Source organism: Wolffia australiana, chromosome 6 (assembly GCF_029677425.1).
Source record: "Wolffia australiana isolate 7733 chromosome 6, ASM2967742v1".
NCBI classification, from domain to species: Eukaryota; Viridiplantae; Streptophyta; class Magnoliopsida; order Alismatales; family Araceae; genus Wolffia; species Wolffia australiana.
In genome coordinates this window covers 8,554,786-8,572,567 of record NC_135840.1, presented here as the reverse complement: position 1 = coordinate 8,572,567, position 17,782 = coordinate 8,554,786, and the positions used below count along the sequence as shown (strand labels likewise).

The window sequence follows — 17,782 nt, the reverse complement described above, 5'->3', positions numbered from 1 at the left end:
CCTTCCCAAGAATAAAGCAGATGAATGATCTGAAGTACGAGCTTTATCAAAAGACGAAGCAAAGGAGATACAGGGCTATAGGGATGTGGCTGCAGAGAAAAATCACAAGATGGAGTTTGATTTGTGATAGGATCCTCAACCTATCTAGGGGTAGTCTCATCATATTAACCCACAAGAGCATTTCAGTAATTTGGTCACTATGTATTTCCATCAAATAGGGATGCCCTCTCTTTAGGAGGACACCCAAGAAGAATGAAGGTGTCTCTCTCTGCTATGTCTACAGTCCCTCTCTCCCTCTATGATCCCCATCCCACGTGGTTGTCTCTACCTCACCACATCTTCAGACAGCTCATCCGCGGTCGATCTCTACATCCTCTGTTTGACCCCCCCTCAGATCATTCTCATTTCTCCTCTCTACCTCGGGAACCTCTCCTTCTCATCTAACAACTTCCCCATATGAGCCTCCATCCAAGAGTGTATCAATTGGAGACAGCAGTTGAGGCAGCTGTGGCTGAGAGAGGGTGACTCTAACACAAGATTATTTCATCTCACGCCAAACAGCATGAGGCTGAACTCTAGCAGACCCTTCTCAAACTTCGTCCAAGCGAGGGGCATAAAACCTGTGGAAGTGGTGTGGTAGGGGGCAACTAGAGCGACACAAGAGCAGCAGGTGGAGCTGGCGAGGCTCTTCTCAATAGACAAGGAATGGGTGGACATCAAGGGGCTAAGTGGAGAAAGGGCTCCATGACTGCACAGCTTGTCAAGGGGAAAATATATTAGCAAATAGTTTAAGGGTCGTGATTAGACATTTAGTTGGACCCTTTCAGTCAGCCTTCATTTCAGATAGACAATTAATGGATACAGGAATCATGTTCGGAGAGACTGTAGCCACATAGCAAAAAAAAGAAGGTAGTCTTCGTAAAAGGTAATCTTTGCAAAAGGGGATTCATGTAGAAGGTAGTCTTTGCAAAAGCTAATCACCCTCAAGACTGGGAGTTCTTGTGGTCTTTCATGAGGAGAGGCTTTCCTGCTGAATGGGTATCCTGGGTTAGGATATGCATTACCTCTTATGTGTTCTCGAGTGAGAGGTAGTATAGAGATTTTGGTAAATGGGACCCACAGAGGGAATTGATTCAATTACAAAGAGGTGTTACGCAGAGATGGCCCCAGGCACTGCTACATTTCGCTGAGGCAGTGGATGCACTTGCTACATGTATGAGTAAAGCCTGCTCACACAATTCGTAGAGGTTTCAAAATGATAAGTTTCCCAAAAGGTATCAAGTTTTTTCAGTATGTTGGCGACGCCACAATTTCTATGGAAGGCTCCAAGGAGGAAGATGGGAACCTTTCTTCGCTATTGGATCTATTTGTGTAGTTTTCAGGTCTGCAAATTAATCACCCTAAATCTGCCTTCGTTGGCTTAGGATTATGGCAGAAGGACGTAGTCTAGTGCTCGGAGGCCGATTGGGAATTTGCTCGTGTATTATTTGGGCCTACCACTGACAAGGGGTTGGCTTTCACACATGGAGTGGCAGCCTGTGATTGAGAAAGTGGAGAGGTGGCTACAGGGTTAGTAGGCCAAAGTATTGTCGATGGGGGAACATTTGGTGTTGCAGTGGCCAATGCTTTTTGCATAATATATATTCTATCTATCAGTCTCTAAGTTGGTTGAGGGAGTTGAGAAACAGTTGGAATGTTGGATGCAAAGGTTTCTTTGCAAAGCCTTAGAGTCATGGGAGGGCAGGGGAATGGTGTTGGTCTTTTGGGATATGGTTTGCAAACCTGTCAACCTTTGAGACTTTGGCGGTTTTGTGTTCACAAAAATTGTACCTAGAACTTCGGACAAAGTGTGAGGGCAATATTATGAGTTCTAGGGAGGACCTGATGCTGGAAGTATTGAAGAACACCTACGGTAGGTGGCTAGACTATGAGGGCAAGCGGCTCCGGTCAGAAGGTCATCTGCATTTTGGTAGGGTTTGAGGCATGTCTTCCTCTAAGCCTGTGCAGTCTTCTACATCAAACTAGGGAATGTTTATCTGTTCTGTAATTGGCAAGAGGACTGGTGGCTAAGGGCACTCTTCGAGAAGAGTTTCCACAGCTTTTATCCCTTTTGGGATGGCATGTGAAATTCAATATTTGAGGGAACTCTTTTGGAGAGGGTGGCAGATTTTCTGCGCAAGCAGCATTCTTTAACCCATGTTAGACTTAACAAGGGGTGAGAAAGGTTGTTCTGTTCTCTTCTTTTCATGTCTCTTTGCCCAAGTGATATGGGCAATGCAGAAAATCCCAAGGGTGGATGTTTCTTCTGACAATGCCCTTTGGGACTCTATCAGGTAAGGCAGATCCAAGAGTAAGATGGAATGAGGAAGGCTTCTCACTGTGTTTCGGGAAATCTGGCTGCACTTCATTGAAGTGAAGGGGTTAAAGAATAATGTTCTTCATGACATAGAGTCTTTTATGGCACACTGGTTTACTAGGTGGTGAAGGGACACCATTTTGGTCATTGTATCATAACATCAGGTTGATCACTAATCTCGGGTGATTTCCTTCCTTTTTCAAAAAACATCAAAATAGGATACCCGTAAGGGTTCCTTCCTTTTCACTGCTCACTCACTTCCACGTCCTCTATACGGTCACACCCCAATTGTGTGGCAAAGTCTAGAGGATCATGGATGATCTATATACTTAAAGATGGGTAAATCAAGGCTGAGGGAGGAGAGTTTCAAGGAAGAAGTCAAAGATTTCTGAGCATCTCAATCCGTACAGGGTACGCCCAATGCTAGACTGGCATCAAAATTGGCGGGCCTCTGAGCACATCGACTAGTGATTAGGAAGAGGATCTGGATGGAGAAAAACAAATGTTGCTCAGAGGCATTGGAGGGCGTAAAACAACTCAACGGTCTAGAGGGTACACGAACCCTTACTGGAGAGGAGGCAAAGCTGAGAAAGAACTATCAAGAAACTATAGCAGCGGAGGATTTAAAGTAGAGATGGATTAGAGGCAATGGTCAAGACTAATGTGGTTGAGGGAGGGGGATGCCAACACTCACTTCTTCCGCCTCACAGCAAATGGAAGGAGACAATCAAAGAAATATTGAAATTACAAGTGGGAAAACAAGAAGTCCTTGGATCAAAGGCAGTAAGGGGCTGCTCTAGCAGAACATTTTCAAGCCTTTACCAAACAAGAGCCCCAAGCCACTAGAAATGGGGTGGCACAAGAGCCACCAAAGTGATGGGGAGACAACATGTTGAGCTGACGATGTCATTCACTATGGGAGAAATGAAAGATGCCATCAAGGGGCTGGATGGAGAAGGCGCATCTGGCCGGTCTTTTTCTTTAGCGAGTTTTTGGAGATAGTTGAAGTGAAAGTTATGGGCACATTAGCTGAATTTGGACAAGGTCATTATGGCTTAGAGCGCTTAAACAGTTTCCATCTATTTCTCTTACAGAAATGCAAGGGGGTCACTAGGACTGGTGACTTTCGACCTACATCGCTCTCAAATTCCATCAATCTCATCTTGGAAAAGGTATTTGCTGATCGACTTCAACAAGTGATCAGCAATTTGGTTGGACCCTTTTAATCTAGGTTCATTCCGGGTCGGCAGTCGATCAATAGTGCAATAGTGGAGGAGGAAATCATGGCAGTGTGGTAGAGATTGCGCAAGAAAGGTTTTATGTGGAAAGTAGATTTCACTATGGCGGACAACACTCTGGATTGGGACCTCAATGGCCTCAAGGAGGAAGAGAAACTTCCCAATAGAATGGGTGAAATGGGAGAGAAGATGCATGATGTCACATTCTTTCTCAATCCTAGTGAATGACAAACCCGAGTGCAAATGGATTCATCATAAAAGAGGAGTTAGATAGGGATGGCCATTGGCACAACTTCAATTCATCTTAGCATTCGATGCCCTGGCCACCTGCATAGTAATGGTATGTGCACGTGGCAAGTTGAAGGATTTCCAATCCGAGAGTTTCCAAACAGGTATACCACTACTTCAGTACGCGGATAACGCCACCTTCTTCATGGGAAGGCTCATCGTACGAAGCCTGAAATCTTTCAACGCTACTAGACCTAATTGCAGATTTCTCATGATTGCAAATTAACTGAGCCAAAATCTGCTTTTATTGGGTTTGGCCTTACATGATAGGAGGAAGCTCAATGCTTGACAGCTTTGGGTTCTCCCATAGGGACCCTACCAATGCGCTACCTGGGATTTTCCCTACGGAGGGAGCGGCTGTCAAGCACGGGTGATAGAGAAGGTGGAGAGGAGATTGGAAGGCTGGCAAAGCAAGATGTTGTCACAAGCACTGGTACTATTGAGACCAGTACTCTCAGAAATACCAATGTTTTACCTCTCAGTCTTTAGGATGCCCAAGGGGGGTCAGACGCAGTTTGGATACCTTGATGAGGCCCTTCTTCTGGAAAGGGCCCAAGTTGACAAATGATTGTACATTGGCTATGGTACCATGGGAGGTGGTGTGCCGACCAATGAAACACAACGGCCTGGGCAAACAACACTTGTAAGCCATGAACGTGGCATTGTTGATGAAATGGGTGTCCAAGCTTATGGGATCAGAGGAGGACATGGGCACAAAAGTCTTGAGAGACATGTACAGCATAGATTTGAGTTGGGAAATGCAATCGACCCCAATTAGAGGGGCTTCCAGCTTTTGGCAGGGCATGGGCCCAGATTTTCCTGCAAACTCAAGGGTTTTTTGTACCCAAACTAGGGGATAGGGCCTGTTGTAGATATTGGATAGATGATTGGTCAGCTCGAGGCCATATGCAAGAAGTTTTTCCACGCCTCTTCGTGTTGGCAAGGAGTCCTAAAGCTAATGTGCAAGAGTGTTGGGGCAACAAGAATTCGCTTATGGAGGGTGCACTACTAAATCAGAGATTAGAAAACCTTTTGAACATGGAACAGACCATAGTGCACCTACGGCCCATCATTGGGACACAGGATGGCTGGGTATGGAGGGGCTTATCGATTTCAGTTCAAGAAGCCTACAAGAAGATCAGGGGGAGTACGACATCATCCATACATGCAGATACTTACACAAGCAAAAAGTCCCATTAAAGTGTGGATTTTTGGATGGATATTTATTAGGAGACAAATTATGACAGATTTCTCCAAAGTGCATGATCTCGAAAAAATCAACAGTGTCTCCCATGTGCAGCCAAGGAGAGGAAGACTACTCTCACCTGTTTATTGATTAGCCTTTTGTGTAGGCCATTTGTGACGTGGCCTTATTACAGGAATAGTGTAGGAACAGGTCTTTGTGATTTCCAGAATATCGAAGAGGAGATTTTTAGGAAGAAAAGAAAAAATATTTATACTTTTTCCACAAAGAACCTCGCCCAGTACCGTGTTACTTGTCCCTTTTTAAAGGGACTACATATTCGCCCGTTGGGGAATATGACCGTTGGAATCAACAGTCATATCTTACGATGATCGGGCCCATTTATAGAATATGGGCCCGATATTACATGATATAATGTCAGCTAATGGGCCTCTGTTTGGGCCACATGATCTAACACCCCCCCTCAAGTTGGGTATAGATGTTGATCATGCCCAACTTGGACACCAAGGCTTGGAACTGCGGGCCAGGAATGCCTTTGGTGAAATTATCCGCAATCTGCTCCAGAGAAGGAATGTAGTGAGGTATGATGAATCCCTCATCAATGCTTTGTTTGATAGAGTGTCGTGCCACCCGTGCATGCTTCGTCCTTTCGTGTTGAACTGGATTTTTGACCATAGCAATTGCTGATTTGCTATCAGAGTACAGAATCATCCCTCTGTCAGGGAATACCTTCAAATCCTGTAAGATACCCTTAAGCCACATTCCTTCACATACTCCCTTCTTCAATGCTCGGAGTTCAGCTTCTACGCTTGACAAAGAGACCTCTTTTTGCTTCTTACTACGCCATGTGACTAGGTTCCCTCCTATGAGACTGCAATAACCAGATGTAGACCGGCTATCCTCCAACGATCCTGCATAGTCAGAATCCATGTAGAGGACCACACTTGGCTCATTTCCTCTGTTAAATAGTAGGCCAAGTCCAATTGACCCCTTCAGGTATGCTAGGATGTGATCTGCTGCATTCTGATGTAATTCCCGAGGATCATTCATGAACTGACTTAGAGAATTGACTGCGAAAGCGATATCCGGCCGAGTGTGGTTGAGATAAAGTAGCTTGCCAATGAGTCGTTGAAATGAAGTCTTATTTACTGGTGCGTCTTTTTCATCTTGTTCAACCTTTAACTTAACATTATTATCCACTTGTGAAGCTGTTGGTCGACAATCTAATTTTCCTGTTTCTTTTAACAGGTCAAGGATGTACTTATGCCGAGAAAGTACGATCCCTGACCGAGAATAGGCCACTTCAATTCCCAGGAAATACGTCCTTAGACCTAGGGCCTTTATGTCAAAGGATGATGAAAGGTGTCTTTCCAGATTCTGAATTTCAGTGTGGTCATCTCCAGTGATGATGATGTCCTCCACATGCACAATTAGGATTGCAATCTTCCCATTCGTGCCATGCTTTATAAACAATGTGTGGTCGCCCTCACTTTGGAAGAATCCCACTGCTAACATTACTTGTGAAAATCTCCCAAACCATGCTCTTGGCGATTGTTTCAGTCCATATAAGGATTTCTTGAGGTGACATACGTCCCCTGAATTTGGACTTAAACAATACCCAGGAGGAGGTGCCATATACACTTCTTCTTTCAATTCTCCATGTAAGAAGGCATTTTTCACATCGTATTGATAGAGTTTCCAATCAAATATTGTTGTGAGTGCTATTAAGACCCGAACTGTGTTTAGCTTTGCAACTGGGGCAAAGGTCTCGTTGTAGTCAATTCCGTAAGATTGGGTATATCCTTGTGCCACCAACCGAAATTTGTGTCTGGCAACTGACCCGTCTGAATGATATTTGTTGAACTAAGAAACAGGTTTGAGGAAGAGAAAACCAACTTGATTAAAGATAAGAGGGGATTACAAGAGTTTATATAGGGGAGCCCTAATGGCTAGTTAAGAATGTCCCATATGGGACTATTAGTTACAAAAAGAACTTAAGTGTCAACACTCCCCCTCAAGCTGGAGCGTGGATGTTTTCCACACCTAGCTTGCTACAAAGCTCCTCAAACCTAGGGGCATGGAGCCCTTTAGTGAAGATGTCTGCGATCTGATCTGCTGAAGGCACATACGACAGGAAGAATTTTCCCGACTCCAGTTTTTCTTTAATGAAGTGTCGATCAATCTCTATGTGCTTCGTGCGGTCATGCTGGACTGGATCATGGGCAATGCTGATGGCCGACTTGTTGTCGCAGTACAGCTGGACGGGAGAGGAAACCGGACAACGTAGCTCACGTAGGATCTTTGTGATCCAAAGTGCCTCACAGAGACCATGTGCGAGCGCACGAAACTCCGCTTCGGCACTGGATCGAGACACCACCTTCTGCTTCTTAATCCTCTATGTAATAAGATTGCCGCCCAAGAAGGTGCAATATCCTGAGGTAGACCGACGATCAACAATGGACCCTGCGCAATCCGCATCGGTATATACCTCTAGGCGAAGACCACTGTGGCGGCGGAACAAAAGTCCACGACCAACTGTGCCCTTTAAGAACCAAAGAAGTCGATGAGCAGCGTGAAGATGACTCATGCGAGGAATCTGCATGAACTGACTGAGAACCCCCACAGAATATGCAATATCAGATCGCGTGTGGGTGAGGTAGATTAGCTTGCCCACAAGTCGTCATTGGCTCTGCAGGATCTTCATTCTCATTGGCGCCAAGGCGGTGATTAGCGTCAATCGGTGTAGTAATGGGCCTGGAATCCTCCTTTCCAAGCTCATGAAGAAGATCCACCGTGTACTTCCGCTGACAAATGAAAATCCCGACAGAAGAGTATGCAACTTCAATGCCAAGAAAATACCTCAATGGGCCAAGGTGGAGAATAGCAAATTCCGACGATAGATAGGCCGCCAGTTGTGTAATAGCCTCCGTAGCATCACCCCTAATAATGATGTCATCCACGTAGACCAGAAGGATAGCGACTCCCCCTGACGTGGAATGATGGTAGAAGAGGGTGTGATCCCCATTGCACTGGCGATATCCAAGACGCCTCATGGCCGTAGTGAAACGACCAAACCAAGCGCGAGGAGATTGTTTCAAGCCATATAGTGCCTTCTTCAAGCGACAAACAACCGAGGAAGGAGTAGAGGGGACCAAGGAGGCATACCCAGGAGGAAGAGCCATATAGATTTCCTCAGTCAAGTCGCCATGAAGAAAGGCATTCTTGCGGCATATTGCTGCAATACCCAGCCACGGTCTGCAGCAAGAGCCAGGAGAATGCGGACAGTGTTCAGCTTGGCCACTGGAGCAAATGTCTCCTGATAATCGACGCCATATTTCTGCGTAAAGCCTTTTGCAACAAGGCGTGCCTTATGCCTCTCAATCGTGCCATCGGAGTTTTGCTTTTCAGCATAGACCCAACGGCTATCAACCAAGTGCTTGACCGGTGGGAGAGGAACAAGATCCCACGTATCATTTAGGGCAAGAGCTTAAAGCTCCTCCTCCATAGCCCGACGCCAATGAGGCAAGGATAAGGCAATGTCCACCGTCTTCGGAAGGGAGATGGAGTCAATGGAGGTAAGTAGTGCATGGTATGATTTGGAGAGACGATGGAAGGAAACGTAATTAGTTAAAGGATATAAAGGAAGAGAGCGGGATGGAGGCACAAGGGCCAAGGAAGATTCCGGTGGAGTGTCTTGGGAGGTAGAGGATGAAGCATGAGTGCGGCAAGAGATATAGGTGAGGCCATAGCGTTTTTCCGGAGGGCAGCGTGGTAGATTCGTAGGAACACCCGGAGGAGGAACAGGAGGAGGAAGTGGATGAGGAGCAGAAGAAGGTGGTTGGGGAGAAGAGGGTTGTGGAGAAAGATCCACGGGTGTTGCATGAGAATCCGGAGGAGATTCGGATGGCTCTTCAATGGGAATTGACGCGGTGCTGGGGAAGGCCAGGGACAATGGTGCGGCTGGAGGTGAAGGGGCCGAGGAGGAAGACGGGACTGTCGTAGAAGTGGCTGAGGAGGAAAGAGGAGGGAGGATAAGGAACTCGAGCGGGTCCGGCTGAGGAGGTAAAGAAAGTGGTACCGTGGAGGAGGGACAGTAAGGAATAAACTCATCAAAGGTAGCATCTTTGGTGACAAAGAAGCGACGGGAAGGCGGATGGTAGCACCAATAACCCTTTTGGGTAACGGAATATCCAATGAAAATGCACTGAATGGCGCGAGGGTCAAGCTTGTCGCAACCGAGCTGATTGTTAGGGACAAAGCAGACGCACCCAAAGACACGTGGAGTGAGGTTTGTTTTGAGGGAAGTGGTGGGAAAGAAGCGCTGGAGGCAGTCAATAGGGGGGGAATGGTTGAGGGCACGAGAGGGAAGGCGGTTGAGAAGATGGATGGCGGTGCGAATGGCTTCTCCCCAGAAATACTTTGGAACATGCATATGGAACAAGAGGCTCCGGGTCGTATCAAAGATGGAGCGAAATCTCCGTTCTGCAACACCATTCTGCTGAGGCGTGTAGGGACAAGATGTTTCGTGAACAATGCTGTTTTGTTGGAAGAAATGGGTGAGGGTAGAATTGACATAGTCTCTGGCGTTGCCGGAGCGGAAGCGACGGATGGAGGTGGAGAATTGGGTTTGAATAAGGGAGTAAAACTGGGGAATGATGGTGAAAAGTTGGGATTTGTGTTTTAAAAGGTAAGCCCACGTGAAACGGGTAGCGTCGTCAACGAAAATAACAAGCCATCGAGTGCCAGAAGTGTTGTGAAGGGGGATCGGACCCCAAACGTCGGTATGAACAAGAGAAAAAGGCGTGGATGCACAAGATGAAGATAAAGGATATGTGGTGCGATAATGTTTAGCAATTCGACATGCGTCACAAACAAAACGGTCAACAGCGTGACCCTGGAAAAGTTTAGGAAATAGACGATAAAGGGTGTCAAAAGAGGAATGTCTGAGGCGTCGATGAAAAAGCCACAATTGGTCACGAGACGCCGAGAGGGAAACAGGAGCCGCAGCAACAGCAAGAGAAGAGGAAGAAGGTCGAACAAGATAGAGCCCCTCACGCTCCTCAGCAAGTGAAATCATCTCCCCCGACACCTTGTCACGATAAAAACAGGAATTTGGAGAAAAGGTGAGATCATGGTTTAGATCACGAACAAGTCGGGATAGAGATAGGAGATGATGAGCAAGACGAGGAACATGAAGAACGTGCGAAAGTTTCATAGAAGGAGAAAGAGTAACATGACCAATACCCGCGACGGTGAGAAGATCTCCAGAGGCGGTTTTGACTTTGGAATGACAAGAAACGGGTTCATAGGTTGAAAAAGCTCGAGGATTAGGAGTCATATGAGCGGTGGCACCGGAATCAAGAAGCCAAGTGGAAGATGACGAAGGAAAATTTCCGGAAGTCAAGGTTGGAGAGGCAAGAGCGGTGGACGTACCTGCGTGAGCTAAAGAACACGAGCCCACAATGGGAGGATCAAGAAGACGTCGAAGACGCTCCATTTCCTCAGGAGTGAAGCTAGGAGATGAGGAGGCATTGGCCGGAAGCAGAGTAAACGGCATAGGCACTTGTCCTGGATTCGGCACACTCGGTGAGCTGGCAGGAGGGGCAGCGGCAGCAAGGTGACTCTGTTGAGTCCGCTTCCGTTGGAGCCTGAAGCAGGTTTCCTTTGAGTGACCGCTCTTCTTGCAATAATTGCAGAAGAGTGTGGGATCGCCCTTGAGAGACTCCTCCGAGCGAGATGAAGTCCCTCGAGCGGAAGAATTCGGTGATGAAGCATGAGTAGCCGCGGCCGGTGTAGCCGCAAACGCCGAGGTGAGGGAAGGTGCCTGCTGAAACCGAGACTCCTCAATCCGTACACTCCGGAGTGCATCTTGGTAGGTAAGCATCTTCTCCCGATGAATAAGCTGGCCACGTAGTGATTCATATTCCGGATTGAGACCCATTAGGAATTGAAACGCACGAAGCTGTAGCACATACCCCCGCTCCACCGAATCCACCTCCGGTGGCATGTAATGGTCGATCTCATTCCACAAAGAGGTGAGTTCGTTACTGTACTCCAATACCGTCCGATCTCCTTGACGAAGGTTAGCAGCCCAATGCACCACTTCATACAAAATGGCAATATTGTTCCTCTTAGAGTGGCTGTTGAGGGCGGCTTCCCAGATGGCTCGAGCACTCGCCAAAGACAGAAACTCCCTCTTAATATTAGGGGCGATACTGTCAAGTAGCCAGTGCTGAACGACTCCTTCAACGTCAAGCCAATCATAGTATGCTAGGTCCGTCACCGATGGTCCGTCTTCCGTTAAATGACGCATTAGTCGTCCTTTTAGAGTGATCTGCACGTACTGTCGCCATTGAAGGAGGTTGAAGCCGGTGAAAATTCCATCGGGCGGCATCTTGGGCAAAGTAAATGGTGCTGGACCGGTGAGACGAGTCGATGCAGCCGCTGTCAGAGGCACAGGAGAATGCACCGGAGTCATCCCAGATTTCTGAGAGGCAGAGGTCTGTTCTTCAGACATCGGACAACACGGATCGAGGCGCCGGAGAACCCGAATGAACTAGGTCACCCGCGGATGCGCGCAGAGAGGCAACCGTGCGTGGAGAGGCGGCTGTGTGTAGAGCGGAGACGGCCACGCGCAGAGAGGCTACTCCGCACGAAGAAGGGCGCACGAAGAAGGTACCTCAACAGCCGCACGAAGAAGAACGGCCGCGCGAGAGAGAGAATCTGCGCGCGAAGAGCTGGTCGGTCGGTAGGTCGGTCGGTCGGTCCGTGCGAGAGAGAGAGAGAGCCGAGGACGAGGACGACGACGAGCCGAGGACGAGTCGGAAATCTAGGGTTTCGGCTCTGATACTATGTTGAACCAAGAAACAGGTTTGAGGAAGAGAAAACCAACTTGATTAAAGATAAGAGGGGATTACAAGAGTTTATATAGGTGAGCCCTAATGGGCTAGTTAAGAATGTCCCATATGGGACTATTAGTTACAAAAAGAACTTAAGTGTCAACAATATTTAACAGTGAACACCCATCGACTTCCCACTAACTTTTTTCCGGGTGGGAGTGGGCCCATCTCCCAAGTGTCATTCCTCTTTAGTGCTGCCATTTCTTCTTCCATAGTTGTCTTCCATTCTGCAGATGACATAGCTTCCGTCACATTCTTTGGAATAGATACTATCATCAGGGCTTGAACCACCTGATTATACTCTGGAGAGAGCCGAGAGTAAGATATGTAATTTCTGACTGGATAGAGTTTGGTCTTCGTACAGCTACGAATTCCCTTGCTTATAGAAATGGGCCAACCATCGTTTCCTGAGTCTTCTTCACCTGCTGGCAGTGTTTCTTCACTTGAATCATCCCATGGTCTGTAAGACTCCTCCTCCTCCTCAAGAGGACTTGGAGGGGTGCTTATAACCATGTCCTTATCATGAGTTTCTGATGCTGAAGAGAGACTTCGCTGCATACTGTCATTTTCTGGCTCAATAGACTCTAAATATGCTTTTGACCGTTCTGAATGGGCATGGAACATTCTGATTTCGTCAAACTTCACGTCTGCAGTGATGAAGATCTTCCTGGAGCTTGGGTGGTAACATTTATAACCTTTCTGGGTTGGCGAATATCCCAGAAACACACATCTTAGGGCTCGATGGTCCAATTTCCCTGCATGATGTACTTGAACATATACAACACAGCCAAACACCTTGGCCGGGAGGTTAGTTCTTAAAGATAAATGTGGAAATTCAGCAGATAAGAGATCAATAGGAGCATCATAATTTAGTGTCTTTGAAGCCGTCCTATTTATGAGGTGAGTGGCTGTTGCGACTGCCTCAGCCCAGTAATTCTTGGGACAATTTCCTTGAAATAAAAGAGCCCTGGCTAAAGACATTATATGGCCAATCTTCCTCTCAGCAAGACCATTTTGCTGAGGGGTGTTTACACATGAGGACTGGTGGATTATCCCTTTTTCTTCCATGTAATTATTTACTTTTTCACAAAAGAATTCTGTTGCATTATCTGATGTAAATATCATTACTCTCTTTCCGAATTGTGTATGAATCATTTCACAAAATTTAATGATAACAGATGGAATTTCAGTCTTGGATTTGAATTTCAGTATTGGATCCACAAATAAGATGAACCATTTGTGATGGGATAGTCCAAGTATGGAGCAAGGCCCCCATACATCACTATGAACACGTTCAAATGCCGATTGAGTTCTGTGATCTGAATCTGGGAAAGAGGATCGTTTGTGTTTAGCAAACTGGCAACTTTCACAATTCAAATGATAAAAAATAATCCCTTTAAACAAGTTTGGATGAGAATGTTTCAAAATGTGGAAGGAGGGGTGTCCTAATCTCCTATGCAGGAGAGTGATCCGTTCTTCACTCTGGGCAGTATAGGTGGCTTTCTGCTTTTCATCCTCCTCCAATCCATCTAGCAAGAGAAGCCCTCCCTTCCTCTTAACAGATGAAATCTTCCGTCCGGTTTCCTTAAGACATAGGAAACAAGAATCTGAGTCCAGGATATAAATTAAGGACAGTAAATTCGCCATTCAGTATCATTAACTAACTGAATTAAGGACAGTAAATTCGCTTTTAATTTAGGTACATGTAAAACACCTTGCAGCAATTTCCCTTTGATCTCAATTGACCCCCTTCCTACCACTTCTAATATTCCCCCATTGGCAGTAAAAACTCTGAGATTATTAGTTTCTGATTCATAATTTTTAATAGCATTTTGTGGGGTGACATATGGTCTGTCGCCCCAGAATCTAAAATCCAAAAAACTGTAGTGGGTGTATTATTAGTAACCATAGTAAAAGCAAATTTCTTACCTGACTGCACGAGTGGTGTGGAGCTAAATTTTTGAAGGATCTTGTTCACTTCCGACTGAATGAGCTTCTGAATTTCACCTCCGTCCTCCCCCTTCCTTGCGGCAGATGGTTCCTCTCCTTCACTGGCCACATAGGCTTTCTTATGCTGCCCTGGGTTCCATGTCCCTTTTCTGATTTGTTCTTCCTTCCAGGCTAACTTTCTGCAGTCCCTTTTTAGGTGGCCTGGTTTCCTGCAATAGCCACAAATAAGTTCTGAGGAGTTACCTTCCTGTGGAGTAGACTTCGGGTGCTGGGAAATGGTAGAGGATGTGGCTGCAGGATTCAAATTTCTCCTTGGTTCTCCTTTCTTGGCCAAGTGAGCCACTGAGACAGGGGTAGATGTCTCGCCATCTTTGGAGTTAAGCTTCTTTCGCCGCTCTGCCCCTTGTAATTCAGAGATAGCTTCTGCCAAGGTGGGGAACCTCTCTCTGTGCAGCAATTGACTTCTAAGATTTTCATACTCCGAATTCAGCCCCATCAAAAAGGTGAGGGTTCTGAATTTGGTCTCTCTGAGATAAGACGGTGAGTTCTTGTCACCTGTGGGCCAGAGAAGGTCAAGCTCCCTCCATATGGCCTTTAATTTTGCAGAATAAGAAGAAATTGACAAACTATCATGTTTCAACGTTTTTTCTTGTTCTCAAAGATCATAGACCCGGTAGTCGCTGTGGGTTTCTGCACGTGATCTCTGAACTTCTTGCCACAGGTCTCGTACGCAGTCAATAAGTAGATAGTCGTCTGCCTGATCTGGTTCCATATTCTTGATCATCCAATTGGTGATAAAGGCTTCCTCAGATTCCCAAATTACTCTTTCGAGCTTGGGAGCGTCTTCCGAAGGGGCGTCTGCTGTCAGGTGATTCCCCAAGTAGATAGCTTTAAGGGACCTTTGGACCAAAGTTATCCACTTTCGCCCATTGATCCCATTATACTTGATATCAAGGTCTGGTAAGGTCAATCTTTGGCTGAGCAGGTGTCTCAGCGGCCTTAACGGTGGTTGAGGAGGTGATCTCGGGTTCCTTCTCAGCCGTCCTGGACTTTCCCATCTAAAGAAGAGTAGAAGCAACACAGACTGCCAATAAGGGCTGCTAATAAGAAGCTGACGGAGCAAGTCTTCACCGGAACAGGAAGAAAACTTCTCCGAAAAATTTACCCACAGAAACAATGATCGGGCGATTCCGAGGTGTGAAGATTCGGAAGGAGAAAAGCCGATTAAGCACAATCCTCCCTATTCGTCTGCACAGATCGCAATTTTGCCCCAAACACGGAGTTCCTTTCTGAAACAAGTGGATCGCGAATCAACGGGCACTCCGGGAACGAACAGATACTTCCGGAAACGCGGGAGTCGCGAATCCGCGGAAACCAAAAAAAAAAAGAGTAGCCGAGGAAGAAGTCGTCGCCTTTGATGCGCCTACGATCGCTGCTCTGATACCACGTGATTTCCAGAATATTGAAGAGGAGATTTTTAGGAAGAAAAGAAAAAATATTTGTATTTTTTCCACAAAGAACCTCGCCCAGTACCGTGTTACTTGTCCCTTTTTAAAGGGACTACATATTCGCCCGTTGGGGAATATGACCGTTGGAATCAACGGTCATATCTTACGATGATCGGGCCCATTTATAGAATATGGGCCCGATAGTACATGATATAATGTCAGCTAATGGGCCTCTGTTTGGGCCACATGATCTAACAGTCTTCAATCCACAAGCCTTGCTTTACTTGAAGGAGCAGCAAAGTCCTGAATCCACACAACTAGCTTCTCCAACCCTTGAGTCCACAAGGGGTTGTGCTTGACTCCACAAGCACTTAAGCACTCTCTAGTAAAGAGAACACTCAGAGGGGAGAAACAAGAGTTTCAACACAACAATAGACTTCAATAATCCCCCTTCAAGGGTACATGGGCCTTATATAGACCATAACAAGTGTAGGGTCATCCATAATGACTGTACCCATGAAAGGAGAACTTAAAACATAGAGAAAAACAATTCTGACCAGCTAAAGCAGAAGATAAGTGGTCTGACAGGCCTGAGCAGGGATATTCTGCAGATAATGGGGCATGTAGAAGCTGTTTGGAGATATTTGTGTGGCTCAAGAAGATCCTGATGGGACAAAACAAAAGATATGCAGCTCTGACAAGTTAGAGTGGAGATATTATGCAGATCCTGGCAGAATAAGAATTTGTCAGAGGATTCTGCCACATATGAATCTGTTCGTAAATCTTTTTTTTGAAAGAAAAGTAGGGCAGACCACCCAGAAACCGGTGGTCCACCTATTCCATTAAAAATGCGAAGAATATGTACACATCATATACAAATATGGCCACTTAAGGCCTTCACTCTATCCCCCCAACCCCCAAAAAGATAATAAAGGCACAACGTCTGAGATGATGTTTTCAACTGATATCGTCCTTCTCTTGAACACCACATCATTTCGTTGCATCCATATCGCCCAAAGTGTTGCTAGTATTCTCCCCCATTCCGCTCTGCTCCGGTATCTACCAGTTGTGAGTGATGCCAAAAAATCGGTGTCTGAGGAAATATTCACCCCAGAGATCTGTTGCGATGCCCATACTACCCTGGCAATAGGACATGCGAAAAAAAGGTGTGGGTAGTCTTCATCGCCCCCCCCACGTAGAGGACATGAGACGGGCTCCGTCGGCACCCATCGCCTGTAGTAGACCGTGTGACCTGTCTTCTCCTCCTCAGCAACTAACTGAAAAGTCTCACCTTCAAGGGGAGTTTTTGCTTCAATATGATATGGCATGTATTACCAGTTGCGATGTTGTCCCTCGCTTCCCCGCGGATTTTTAAGTATGCGTCCTTTACTGAGAAAGGCGACCCCCGCCATACCCACCCATCCCGAGAGACTCCCGAGGGGCTGAGAGGTAGGATGGTCTCATGCATCCCCAAAAACTCTACGAAATGATCCTCCGATAAATTCCCAGGAAGGTTAGGGACCCAATCCCCTTCCCAACATTCGTTGACGGAGGCATTGGGGTTCCTTGCCAGTGCAAAAAGTCTTGGAAACTGCATCTTCAGGGGGCCGTGCTTTGTCCAGTTATCAGTCCAAAATCGGAATCCCCCCCGTCCCCCAACTTGGGGTCAAACAAATCCCGGATGTGAGGAATGGTTTGATGCAGAGTACGCCAAAAAGGGGATTCCCCCCTCCTGTGTGCCCATCCCCTCTCCCAATTCAACGACAGATCATATACGTCGCACCTTGACGACTAGGCCCTCCATCGATGACACCAATCGTTCAACCCATTTAGCAAGCAATGCGATGTTCATAGATTCCAAGTGGAGAATACCCAGTCCTCCCTGTTTCATGGGTCTACAGACCACATCCCATGCTACCAGGGGTATCCCTACTTCCTTCTCTATTCCCTCCCCAAAAAAACCATCTCATTAATCCATCGAGTCGTTTGGCCACCCCTACTGGCACCTTAAACATCGAAATGTAGAAAATAGGGATAGCGGAGAGCACCGATCTCAAAAGTACCATGCGACCCCCTCCTGATAGTACCCTGCTTTGCCATCCCTCCAACCTCCTTTCCACCTTATCGATCACTGGTTGCCAGTCTGTGGCTAAGATCCGTCTCCCAGTGAGAGGGAGCCCCAAATACCTCATCGGAAGAGAGCCTCGAGGTATACCTAGCGCGCGGGCGCATAGAGTCTCCTCCTCCGAGGATAGGCCGAACCCAACGAACGCTGACTTTTCCCGGTTGAGACATAGTCCTGAGAAATCTGCAAACAACTCCAGCAGGGACGAAACGGTGTGAATCTATTCATAAATCTGTCAGAGAAAATCTATCAAAGGATCCTTTTAGAGAAAATC

At 46.6% G+C, this 17,782-nt stretch overlaps 1 protein-coding gene across 8 annotated transcripts in view; it reads right to left on the bottom strand.

Moving 5' to 3' along the window:
- LOC144704220 (uncharacterized) overlaps positions 1–17,782 on the bottom strand; it is a 156,862-nt gene that overhangs the window by 109,695 nt on the left and 29,385 nt on the right. The gene's annotated exons all lie outside the window — the stretch shown is intronic.